This window comes from Suncus etruscus, chromosome 14 (genome assembly GCF_024139225.1).
Source record: "Suncus etruscus isolate mSunEtr1 chromosome 14, mSunEtr1.pri.cur, whole genome shotgun sequence".
In the NCBI taxonomy this organism is placed as follows: Eukaryota; Metazoa; Chordata; class Mammalia; order Eulipotyphla; family Soricidae; genus Suncus; species Suncus etruscus.
Genome location: NC_064861.1, coordinates 77,134,503 through 77,146,016, shown reverse-complemented (window position 1 = coordinate 77,146,016; position 11,514 = coordinate 77,134,503). Strand labels below are relative to the sequence as shown.

At 36.4% G+C, this 11,514-nt stretch overlaps 1 non-coding gene across 1 annotated transcript; it reads right to left on the bottom strand.

Annotated features, from left to right (window-relative positions):
• Nucleotides 1-4,828: 4,828 nt before the first annotated feature.
• LOC126029174 (U6 spliceosomal RNA) lies at nucleotides 4,829-4,931 on the bottom strand. Its single transcript, XR_007502825.1, has one exon. It is a non-coding gene; the product is annotated as a U6 spliceosomal RNA (small nuclear RNA).
• Nucleotides 4,932-11,514: the final 6,583 nt, after the last annotated feature.

The window sequence follows — 11,514 nt, the reverse complement described above, 5'->3', positions numbered from 1 at the left end:
CTTTATTTTGGAGTATAATTTTGTTTAATGGAGTTGCTGTAATTTAATCATCAATTGGTGGATTTTGGGAGTATTTTGGAGTTGATTTTTGTTTTTTGGAGAGGATGCCATGAAAGTTCATAGCTATGTATAGACACGTTTCTTTTTCTATTGGTTAATTTTTTTAAGTTTATATTTCTAAGAAACTCCTACATAGTTTTTCAAAATAAGTGGACATTTTACATTCACATCCATTAGTGATGTGTTTTAGTTTTAGTTTCTTTGTACATTTTAGGTTGAGTTTATCATTTCATCAAACTTTTTAATTTTAATGATGTCAAGTGTTTCCTATGCTTGTTTTCCATCTGTGTCTTGTCTGAAGAAAAACAAATTTTTGGTGGGGGGGTCACACCCGGCAGCACTTAGGAATTACTCCTTGTTCTGCTCTCAGAAATCGCTCATGACTGGCTTGGGGGAACCACCATATGGGATGCCAGGATTCGAACCATTGTCCATCGTGGGTCAGCTGCATGCAAGGCAAATGCCCTACCACTGTGCATCTGTCCAGTCTTAAGAATTGTCTTCTTAAAGATTTTTCTCATTTTGATTGGGTTTGTTTGCTATTGAATAATAAGAATTCTTTATATCTTTTGGATATGTCTTTTATTAGATGTATGCTTTGAAAAATTTATTACCAGTCCATGACTTGCCTCATTATTATCCAGACCATGTGCTTGGAAAAGCAGAAATTAATTTACTTGAGATAAAAGTTGTCCATTTGTTCTATGGATTGTGCTTTGATGTCAGATGTAAGATATTTTTGCTTAATATAAGATCACAAAAATTTTATGCTATGTTTTCTTTTATACATTTTACAGTTTTTACTTTACATCTAGGGCTATGCCACATTTTGAGTTCATTGGGCAGGTAACGTGCAGGGTAGATCTAAATTTATTTGTTCCTTCCTGCGAATATTCATTATTTCTTGTTACAAAGGTTGAAAGCTTACTCTTTCTCTGGTGCATTGCATTTTCTCCTTTGTCAACATTGTTATCTAACTAGTAATGGTTCATTTCTGCTCTATATATCTGTTTCATCACTTTTACCCCAATGTTTTGGTTAATGTAGCTTTATAATAATTTTTGAAATAAGGTAGTTACATTTTCCAACTGATTTCATTTCTAGAGTTCTTTTGATTATTCCAGGTCTTTTGTTTTTGTGTATTAAATTTGGTACTAGCTTCCTGAATGTTGAATCAGTTCAGGAAGAATTGACATATGAAGAATGTAGAGTCCTTCAACTGTAAGCTGAGTCTACCCTTCTTGATCTGTATAGGTTTTCTTTTATTTATTTCATTTGTTTCTGTAAGTGTACATATCTTTTCAATATTTTGTTAGAATTTTTTGTTTCAGATATTGATACAAGCATATTTTACTAATACACAATTTCAAAGTAAGTCCTGGTTATGTTTTAGGCAGACAATGTTCCAACACCAATCCCTTCACTGGGGTCTACTTCTTTCCACCAATGTCTCCAAGTCTCCCTTCTGATCCTAAACTGCCTCTATGTTAGAGACATTTCTATTTTTCTATTTAACATTTTTTTCCTTTTAGGGACTGTGATTTATAATACTGTTACTGATAGGATATCCCACATATCTCTTTACCTACTTTTTGGGTCTAGTCTTTAGAGTGACCACTTCCCTCTCTCATTGCTGTAGTGGTCTTTTCCCTGACCTATTCTTCACTGACAAGTTTCCTATTAAGGACCAGTTTTTCTGATCTTTGCTTTTTTCAGGGGTCCTCAAACTTTTTAAACAGGGGCCAGTTCACTGTCCCTCAGACCATTGGAGGGTCTGACTATAGTAAAAACAAAATTTATGAACGAATTCTTATGCACACTGCATATATCTTATTTTGCATTGAAGAAAAAAAACAGATACAAATACAATATGTGGCCCGCTAGCCATAGTTTGAGGACCACTGGATATTATCATTAGACATTAGTTATTTACCTACTAGTTTCTTTATATCTCAGATGCTAATGAGATTATTCTGCCTCTATCCATCTTCCTCTGATTCATTTTGTGCTGTATAATATTCTCCATATCCATTCATCTAAAAGAATATTTCATGACTTCCTCCTTTCTTTTATTTTTAATTCCTCCTTTCTTATAGCTGAGTAATATTCTATTGTGTATATGTACCATAGTTTTATTTTATTCAGTTCTTAGGACTTCAGTTGTTTCCAGATTTTAACTGCTGTGAATAGGTCTGCAATGAGCATAAGAGTGCATATGTCTTTTTTTACAATATGATTTTGTTTCTTAGGTTATATTTTCAGAGTAGTTTTTTTGAAGAATGTTTATATAATTTCCCAAAAAAAAATGCTGCAATAATAAAAATTCCCACTAGCAGTAAATGAGGGTCTCTTTTTGCTTGCATTCATGCCAACACTGGTTGTTGTTCTTTTTGATGTGTGTCAGTATCCCTGAAGTGATATGATAGCTCATTGGACTGATTTGCCTTTGGCCACTTGCCTTTTATTTCTTCGTGAAGCAAGTTTCTGTTCATCTCTTCTTCCGATTTTTTAATGGAGTTAGATATAACTTTTGTAAAGTTTGTAATATACCTTGGATATTAACCCTTTATTGGATGAATGGTAGGCAATTTTTTCCTAGTGTGGGGGATGTGCTTGTATATTGATAATTGTTTCCTCTGAGGTATGAACACTTCATAATTTAATGTAGCTCAGCATTTAAAATATTTTATGCTACTTGCCCACTTAGTGGTGTTTTATTCTTAAATATGCATCTAGAAACAATGTCATGTTTATTTCTATTTATTTATTTATTTTTTGGTTTTGGATCATACCCAGTGACTCTCAAGGGTTACTCCTGGCTATGTACTCAGAAATCACTCATGGCTTAAGGGACCATATGGGGTGCTGGTGATTAAACTGTGGTCCATCCTGGGTCAGCCACGTGCATGCAAGGCATTGCCTTACTGCTGTGCAATCGCTCTGGACCCTGTTATATTTATTTCTATGTACCTTATATTGATATCTTTGATCCACTTGAATTTGACTTTTATGATAGAAAGAAATATGAGTACATTACTTTATGCATGTGGCCAACTAGTTTTTTCCTCATCACTTGTTGAAAACTTTTTCTGCTTCACTGAAAATGCTTTGCTCTTTTATCAAAAATTAATTGACATATATCCTAGGATTTATCCTCTGGACCTTCATTTTTACTTCACTAATCCAAGGGTCTCTCTTGAATTTTAGATAGATATCATGGTATTCCATTACCATGCCATTTAAATTATTATCTATTTGTAGTACAGTTTAGAAATTGGGGGAAATGATACATTCCATTATATTTTTTTCCAATGATCTTTGTCTATTTGGGTAGTTTATTTATTTGTGTGTTTAATTTTGTATATAGATATTTAAGTACCATGATTACAAGCATGTTTGTAGTTGGGTTTCAGTCAGAAACAGAACACCCCCTTTCACCAGTGCAACATTCTCACCACCAATGTCCCCTCTCCTCTCCCACCCCTGCCTGTATTTGCAACAGGCATTCTACTTCTCTCATTCTTTTTTTTTTTTTTTGGTTTTTTTGGGCCACACCCGGTGACGCTCAGGGGTTACTCCTGGCTATGCGCTCAGAAGTCGCTCCTGGCTTGGGGGACCATATGGGACGCCGGGGGATCGAACCGCGGTCCGTCCGAGGCTAGCGCAGGTAAGGCAGGCACCTTACCTCGAGCGCCACCGCCCGGCCCCTACTTCTCTCATTCTTTAACATTGTCATGCTAGGTGTTAGTGTAGTTATTTCCCTAACAGTGTTCACCAATCTTTGTGTTGAGCTTCAAATTATGAGCCTGTCCTTCTTGCCCTTCCAGCCCTTAACTCTATTGTCTTTGAGCCTTATTACAGTTTTCTCTTTAATTTTTCTTAAAACCCATAGATGAGTGAGACTATTCTGCATTTATATCGCTTCCTCTGACTTATTTCCCTCAGCATAATATGTGCATATAAATGTACATCCATGTATATGAAAATTTTATGAATTCATCTCTTCTGATGGCTGCATAATATTCCATCGTGTACATGTACCACAGTTTCTTTAGCCATTCATCTGTTGAAGGGCATCTTGGTTGTTTCCAGAGTCTGGCTATTGTAAATAGTGCTACAATAAATATAGGTGTGAGGAAAGGATTTTTGAATTTTATTTTTGTGTTCCTAGGGTATATCCCTAGGAGTGGAATAGCTACATCATATGGCAGTTCAATTTCCAGTTCTTTGAGGAATCTCCATATTGTTTTCCATAAGGGCTGGACTAGACAGCATTGCCACCAGCAGTGAATAAGAGTTCCTTTCTCTCCACATCCCTGCCAGCACTGATTGTTCTTGTTCTTTGTGATGTGTGCCAGTCTCTGTGGTGTGAGATGGTACCTCATTGTAGTTTTATTTGCATCTCCCTGATGATTAGTGATGTGGAGCATTTTTTCATGTGTCTTTTGGCCATTTGTATTTCCTCTTTGAGGAAGTTCTGTTTATTGCTTCTCCCCATTTTTTTTACTGGGGTTATATGTCTTTTTCTTATTAAGTTCTGTCAGTACCTTGTATATTTTGGAGATTTGTCAGATGGGTATTGGGTGAATAGTTTCTTCTTTCATTGTGTGGATGGCTTTTGTATCTTAGGCACTATTTCCTTTGAGGTGCAGAAGCTTCTCAGCTTAATATAGTCCCATCTGTTTATCTCTGCTTCCGCTTGTTTGGAGAGTGCTGTTTCCTCCTTGAAGATGCCTTTAGTCTTAATGTCATATAGTGTAACTTTTTTAAAAATATGGAATGCTTCATGAAGTTGTGTATCATCCTTGGTTAGGGGCCATGGTAATTTTCTCTGTATCGTTCCAATTTTAGTATATGTGCTGCCAAAGCAAGCATCACCCTAGCATTTTTATGGGTGTTGTTTGTTTGAAATATTGTCTTACAACCTTTAAATTTGAGTCTGTGTTTGTCCTAACTATTCAAATGTGTTTCTTGTATGTAGCAGATGTTGAGTTCAATTTTAAAATCTATCTTGTCATTCTGTCTCTTAATTGGTGCATTTAGACCATTGACATTGAGAGAGATTATTATAATAAACTTTTGTGCCATCTTTTTGTAGAAGTTTGGTGTGCTAATGAGGTTTGTCATGTCATAGAGTAGCCAGCCTCTTCCATTTCTGTAAAGTTGGTTTTGATTCTATGAAATACTTGAAGCTGTTGTTGATCTGTGAAGTTCTGTATCAGTCCTTCAAATATGAATAATAGTTTGACTGGGTAAAGTATTCTTGGTAAGAAATTTGTTTTATTTTTTAACTGTATATCACCATTGTCTTTAGATTCAATTATGTCAGATAAATTAACTGTAAATCATAAGGGTGCTCTTTTGTATATGATTTTCTTCATTGATCTTCTGTTTTCAGTATTCTATCTTTATCTTTTTCTTTCATCATCCTGACTAATGTGTCCTAATTCAGTGCATTCACTCAACAACTCTGGAAACTTCTTAGTAATGATTTCTTTGACTATTGCTTCTTCAATGAAATTGCCTTCCTAGACTTCTGATACATTTTATGGTACATAATATCATGTTATTCACCTTGAATTTTAACTAGTGTTTTCTTGTCTGCTGTTGATTTGTGAGGCTTTACCCCATCTTCTATCGTTGTCTGGAAGTTTTCTGCATCTCATCTTAAAGCTCACTGATTCTGTCTTCAACTGCTATTTCTATGTTGAGGCCTTCCAGTGAGTTTTTAATTTCACCTACTACATTCTTTAGTTCTGCTTGTAATTTTCTCAAATCTGCCATCACTTCTGCCTTATTCATTCATTCTATTTATTTTATTTTTTTATTTTATTTTTGTTTTTGTTTTTTTTCTGGGGGGGGGGGCCACAACCGGTGATGCTCAGGGTTACACCTGGCTATGTGCTCAAAAATAGCTTCTGGCTTAGAGGACCATATGGAACAATACGGATCAAACCGAGATCTATCCTGGGTTAGCTGTGTGCCTGCTCTGGCCCAGACCTCTTTTTATTTTTTATTTTCTTCTTCTTCTTCTTCTTCTTCTTCTTCTTCTTCTTCTTCTTCTTCTTCTTCTTCTTCTTCTTCTTCTTCTTCTTCTTCTTCTCCTCCTCCTCCTCCTCCTTCTTCTCCTTTTTCTTCTTCTTCTTCTTCTTCTTCTTCTTTTTCTTCTTCTTCTTTTTCTCCTCCTCCTCCTCCTCCTCCTTTGCCTCCTCCTTCTTCTCGTTCTTCTTCTTCTTCTTCTTCTTCTTCTTCTTCTTCTTCTTCTTCTTCTTCTTCTTCTTCTTCTTCTTCTTCTTCTTCTTTTTTTTGTGTCACACCTGGTGATGCTCAGGGGTTACTCCTGGCTATGCACTCAGAAATTGCTCCCAGCTTGGGTGACCATATGGGAAGCCAGGGATAGAACCGAGGTCCTTCCTGAGTCAGCTGTGTGCAAGGCAAATGCCCTACTGCTGCACGATCTCTCTGGCCCCTGCAGTCATTCTTTCTTTGAGCTCATTAAACATGCTCATTATTACCTCTCTAAACTCCTTATCAGAGAATCTATATAGGTGTTTATTACTGGTTGGGTCTTCAGAGCTACCATCTTTGTTCACTAAGGGTGGTGGTGTTCTATGTTACTTTCCTATTGTGCCTGTTTGTAATACTATGAATTTATTGCCAGATCCCAACTGAGCTCAATGTTTGTTATGAAGGTGCAAAGTATCATACAACTGTGTTAGCAGCTGTGCACTTCTGGAAGGCCTGCATTGGCTGGGAGCCTGATCCTTTTTTAAAAAATATTTTTTATTGTGACCAAAGTAAATTACAAATCTTTGACAGTAATATTTAAGGTATATAGTGACAATGAATCAGGGATATTCCCATCACCAGTGTTGTCCTTCCTCCACCTCTGTTCCCAGCATGCATCCTTTGCCTCCTGGACTGCTAGTGTAACTGGTCCCCTCTGTGTATAGCTTGTTGTAGATTCGGTATCAATTCTGTTGTCAATGACTTTGGATTTGGTGTTTAAGTTTATGAACATTTTACCAATGTTCATATGACTGTTTGGTCCTGGTACCATCCATTTTTTCCCTCTCAATTTATGAGGCAGAGCAAGATGATTCAAGTTATGTAGTTCTGTTTGAAAAAAAAAGAAAAAAGGGAAAAAAACTGGGAGGAATTTATCTAGAGGTTATAAATATCAATTTAAAAGAAAAAAGGGAAAAAGAAGAAAAACATAACAAAAAAATCCCACAAAAAAAGCAAACAAAAACCCAGAAACTACAAAAAAGCACAACAGCAACCAAAAAACAACAACCAAATAATAACCACAAGAATGAAAAAATTAAGAAAAGGAAGGAGGGCTGGTGTGGCAAGGTTTTGTGCCTTTTTATTTTCCATAAGCACAGTAAGTATTGGGGAAATTAGAAAGGGAATTCCCTTGGCCTAAGAAATACAGGGTTTCTCCACCCTTGAAGCATACTCTCATGGGAACAACTACAGGCTCTGTATTCTTTTTTGGCATTCAGGTTGGGGTTTAGAAGAGTTGGGGAAGTGGTGTGGAAGTGCTGTAGCCCAGTGCCATGTCCAGCAATTCTCAGGGTTAAGGACTGGACTCAGAACTTTAGTTGGGGTTCTGCTGGTTTTCCCAATTCCAGGTTGCCTTGTTGGGCTTCATCTCTATTTTTTCATAAATGGCAATTTGAACATTATAATATGTGAATGAGTGCTTACTCTGATACTTAAAAATAAAATTCTTCCAATCTATAGATTGTCCTCTATAGGTTATAGTCTTGTCTATCAATGAAGATAACTGTACTCTTCTTTCCTATTTTTTTATCTACATACTTTAAGAGTACGTAGTACTTTAAGGGGCCAGAGAGATTGCATGGAGGTAGGGCATTTGCCTTGCATGCAGAAGGACTGCGGTTGGAATCCCTGCATCCCATACGGTACTCCGAGCTTTTCAGGAGTGATTTCTGAGTGTAGAGCCAGGAGTGATCCCTGAGCGCTGCTGGGTGTGACCCGCCCAAAAAATAAAGTATGTGTTTGTAGGCATCCTCAGTGGGCACCCAGGCTTTTCTGAGCTCAACAGGGCTGCCTCAGTAGGTCTGAAGGCTTGCTTTCTGCAGAGGCAAGAAGCACAAAGATTTTCTTTCCATACCTCCTACATAAGGATCAATAGCCTGAATATGAGGCAATATAAGCAGTTATGCATGAGAATTTTATAAAATAAAATCTCTGAATTTTATTATTTGGCATGATATGCATAAAATGTTCATTTAGATGACTCTCATTTGAACCAATATAAACTCTTGTTCTCTTTCTGTCTCATGCACACAAATATACATTTCAGAACTTAGAAAAAACAGCATTGTGTGAAAGCTTAGCCTTGGCCCATGGATGTGTTACTCACCATTGAGAGGTTTGAGAAAAACACTGGGTCTGGGTTTCATGTAACTCCTTTTGTGTAGCTTGGGGATCATTGGTTAGTTGTGGATATAGGAAGCTCTAGTAGGCAGTTATCTGAGCATATTGAGGGGGCACTTAATATACCAGTCTCTTAGATTTGTTGTTTTTCCCATAGCATGTCATACATTTTTTACTTTCACAGAATTCACCCCCTATGGATCAGACAAGGTATAAGGAAATCAATCTCTTTTTTGATGTTTACATATCCATGTTTATGTTTGTATCTATAACTAATCTAATGAGAGGGAATGAGATGATATAAAATAATAAAGCCTAGCATGTAGGCACCACCAAAATGCTCACATTAAAAGTTGAGGAGTCATCTCAATTCTCATTATAATTCCCTCAATTTTAAACTGAATGTCATTGGCTAAAATGAAGACTGGACTTAGAAGAGAACAAGGATTACTTTTCATAGATGTTTTAGAGATATCCAAATAAACTGTTGTCATAGGATTTAGGACTTAGAAGGAAGATTGATGTTGTATCAGAAATGTGTGGAACCCATGAGAAAAAAATGCAATGTCTTAGACAGTTCACAGAAAAGGGAAAAGAAAAGCACTTAAAAGAAAAGTGCAAGGTATGACGATTGGATAGGATGAGAGAAGAATCAGCAGAGGAAAGTGAGGCAGTGTAGCAAGACACCCAGATAAGCTCTCACCTCTCACAATGAAGAGCTTTACTAGGAGACATTTTTGACTCAAAAATACCGTAGAATCACGAAAACACAAATCAAAAATGCCCTTTGTGATCCTATGTTCAGCACAGCACTATTCACAATGACCAGAATCTGAAAAAAACTCAGATGCTTGATAACAGATGAGTGGCTAAAGAAACTGTGGTATATCTACACAATGGAATACTTTACATCCATTGGGAAAAAATGAAAGTCACAAAATTTGCTTATATATGTACGTATGTGGAGACTATTTTACTGAGTGAAATGATACAGAAGGAAAGAAATAAGACAGAATAATCTCACTCATTTGTGAGATACAAGAAAAACAAGAGACAATCTAGTCATAATACTCAGAGATAATATAGACAAAGGTCAGGAGGCCCAGCCCAAGATAGAAAGCTCACCACAAAGAGCTGTGAGTGTGGCTAGAATGGAGAAGGGTCTACTAGGACAATAATAGTCCTAGGATAATGATAGTCCTGAGTCCTGATCACTCTGAACAAGAACTCAGAACTCAAAGTGGGAAAACTAAGATTGCAAGGCACCCCTTCATTAGCAATAGTGCAAAACATAGTATGAGTAAGAGAGTGAGAGAAAGAAGCAATGCCTGACCTAGAACAAAGCAGTCACGGGGGAGTGAAATGTGGAAGGGAACAAATGGGAGACATTGGTGGTGGGGAGTGTGCAAAGTTGAAGGATGATATATTGTATATGACTGAAACTCAACAATGAACAATTTTGTAACCATGGTGCTTAAATAAGGCTTTTTTTTTTTTTAAAAATGCTGCTCAGAAATTTATTTTAATAAAGAAGAGGAACCAGTGACCAGGTTTCAAAACATGGGAGTTATTTGGATTCCTAAAGAGTACAGTTTTGATGACAAGTTGGCACAGAAATCTCATTTGACACCGGGTAAGCCTAGTCTTAGAGTGTGGGAGGTAAGAACTGTACACAGATACTTCCTTTCTCAGGGTTCCCACTGGAAATCAGTTCCATCAGATGGGAAACTGGGGAATCTAAGCATCTAATAATGCATGATAACTGATGAATCACTTAACTTGTGAAATAAATTTCAGTAGTGTCAGTTCATTTTCCTACAACTTAAAAAAAGAGAGATAAATGCTCTTAATTATTTAAGAATCCAGTCCTGTCAATATGAATTACTAGTTTAAAATATTTCCTGACATGTTAACTTAATATTCATGACTCTTGGGAAGCATATCACCCCATTTCACAGACCCGGAAGTCATACTGTGAAGAGATTCTGTGAGCTCTAGTCTAGGATGGCCAATAAAGCGGCATGTCTGGAGTCAGCCACTGACCACACTGTTTACTGTCCTTGGTATCCACATAGTCTACACTGGGTGGGGAGTTGTCTGCTCCAGAGACAAGCAGTGGGGGAGGATAAGAGGGAAATTGAGGACATGAGTAGCATGTGATATGCCCTGGTGAAGGGAATTGTTCATTGTATGACTGAAACTCAATCATAAACAACTTTGCATCTGAAAATAGAAACCAATTGTATTATGAACAACTTTGTAACCACGGTGTTTAAATAAAGTCATTAAAAAATGGTCAGTGGCCCAAATGTAGTGTTTATTTTCATTTTTAATCAGCAAAGACATGCCATGGATATATATGTATATCTATATATCTATATCTATCTATATATACATACATACTTGGTTTAGAGATTGGTGTTAAAACATAAAATTGATTAAAAATGCCTCAAGATACTGAAAGGCTTGCTGTCAAAAATGTAAGGGGGTATTTAAAAAGAGAAGCTTTTCATTTTGTTGATACAGGGTCCCAAGGCTAGTAGACCCTTGCAGGGATTTTTAGTAGGGGTTAGAATCTTTTTCTACAAAAGCTTAGACTTACAGTATTTTAAACTATGTGAGCCATGCAGTCACAACTCCTTAATTCTACTGTTATTGTGCAAAAAACTACCAATGACAAATAAATGAGAGCAACTATTTTATAGACTTTATGTACTTTGAAATGTGAACTTTATATATATATATATATATATACACACACATATATATTGTGATAAGAAATACTAACCTTCACTTGTCACTCACCACAATAATTTGAAAAATGTTAAAATCATTCTTAACCCCTGAACTAGCTTTAGTCTTGGACTAGAGTTTTCCAGTTCCATTCTGCACAACAACAAAGTGATCAAAAGACCAAGAGCATTGAAGACTTAAACATTCACAACAGGTTGTGGCTAGTAGCTTGTAATGGAAAGGATGATTGTTATCTGTAGATTTTGATCACAAGCTGTGATATATATTTCAGTGGATAGAAATAATTTTATA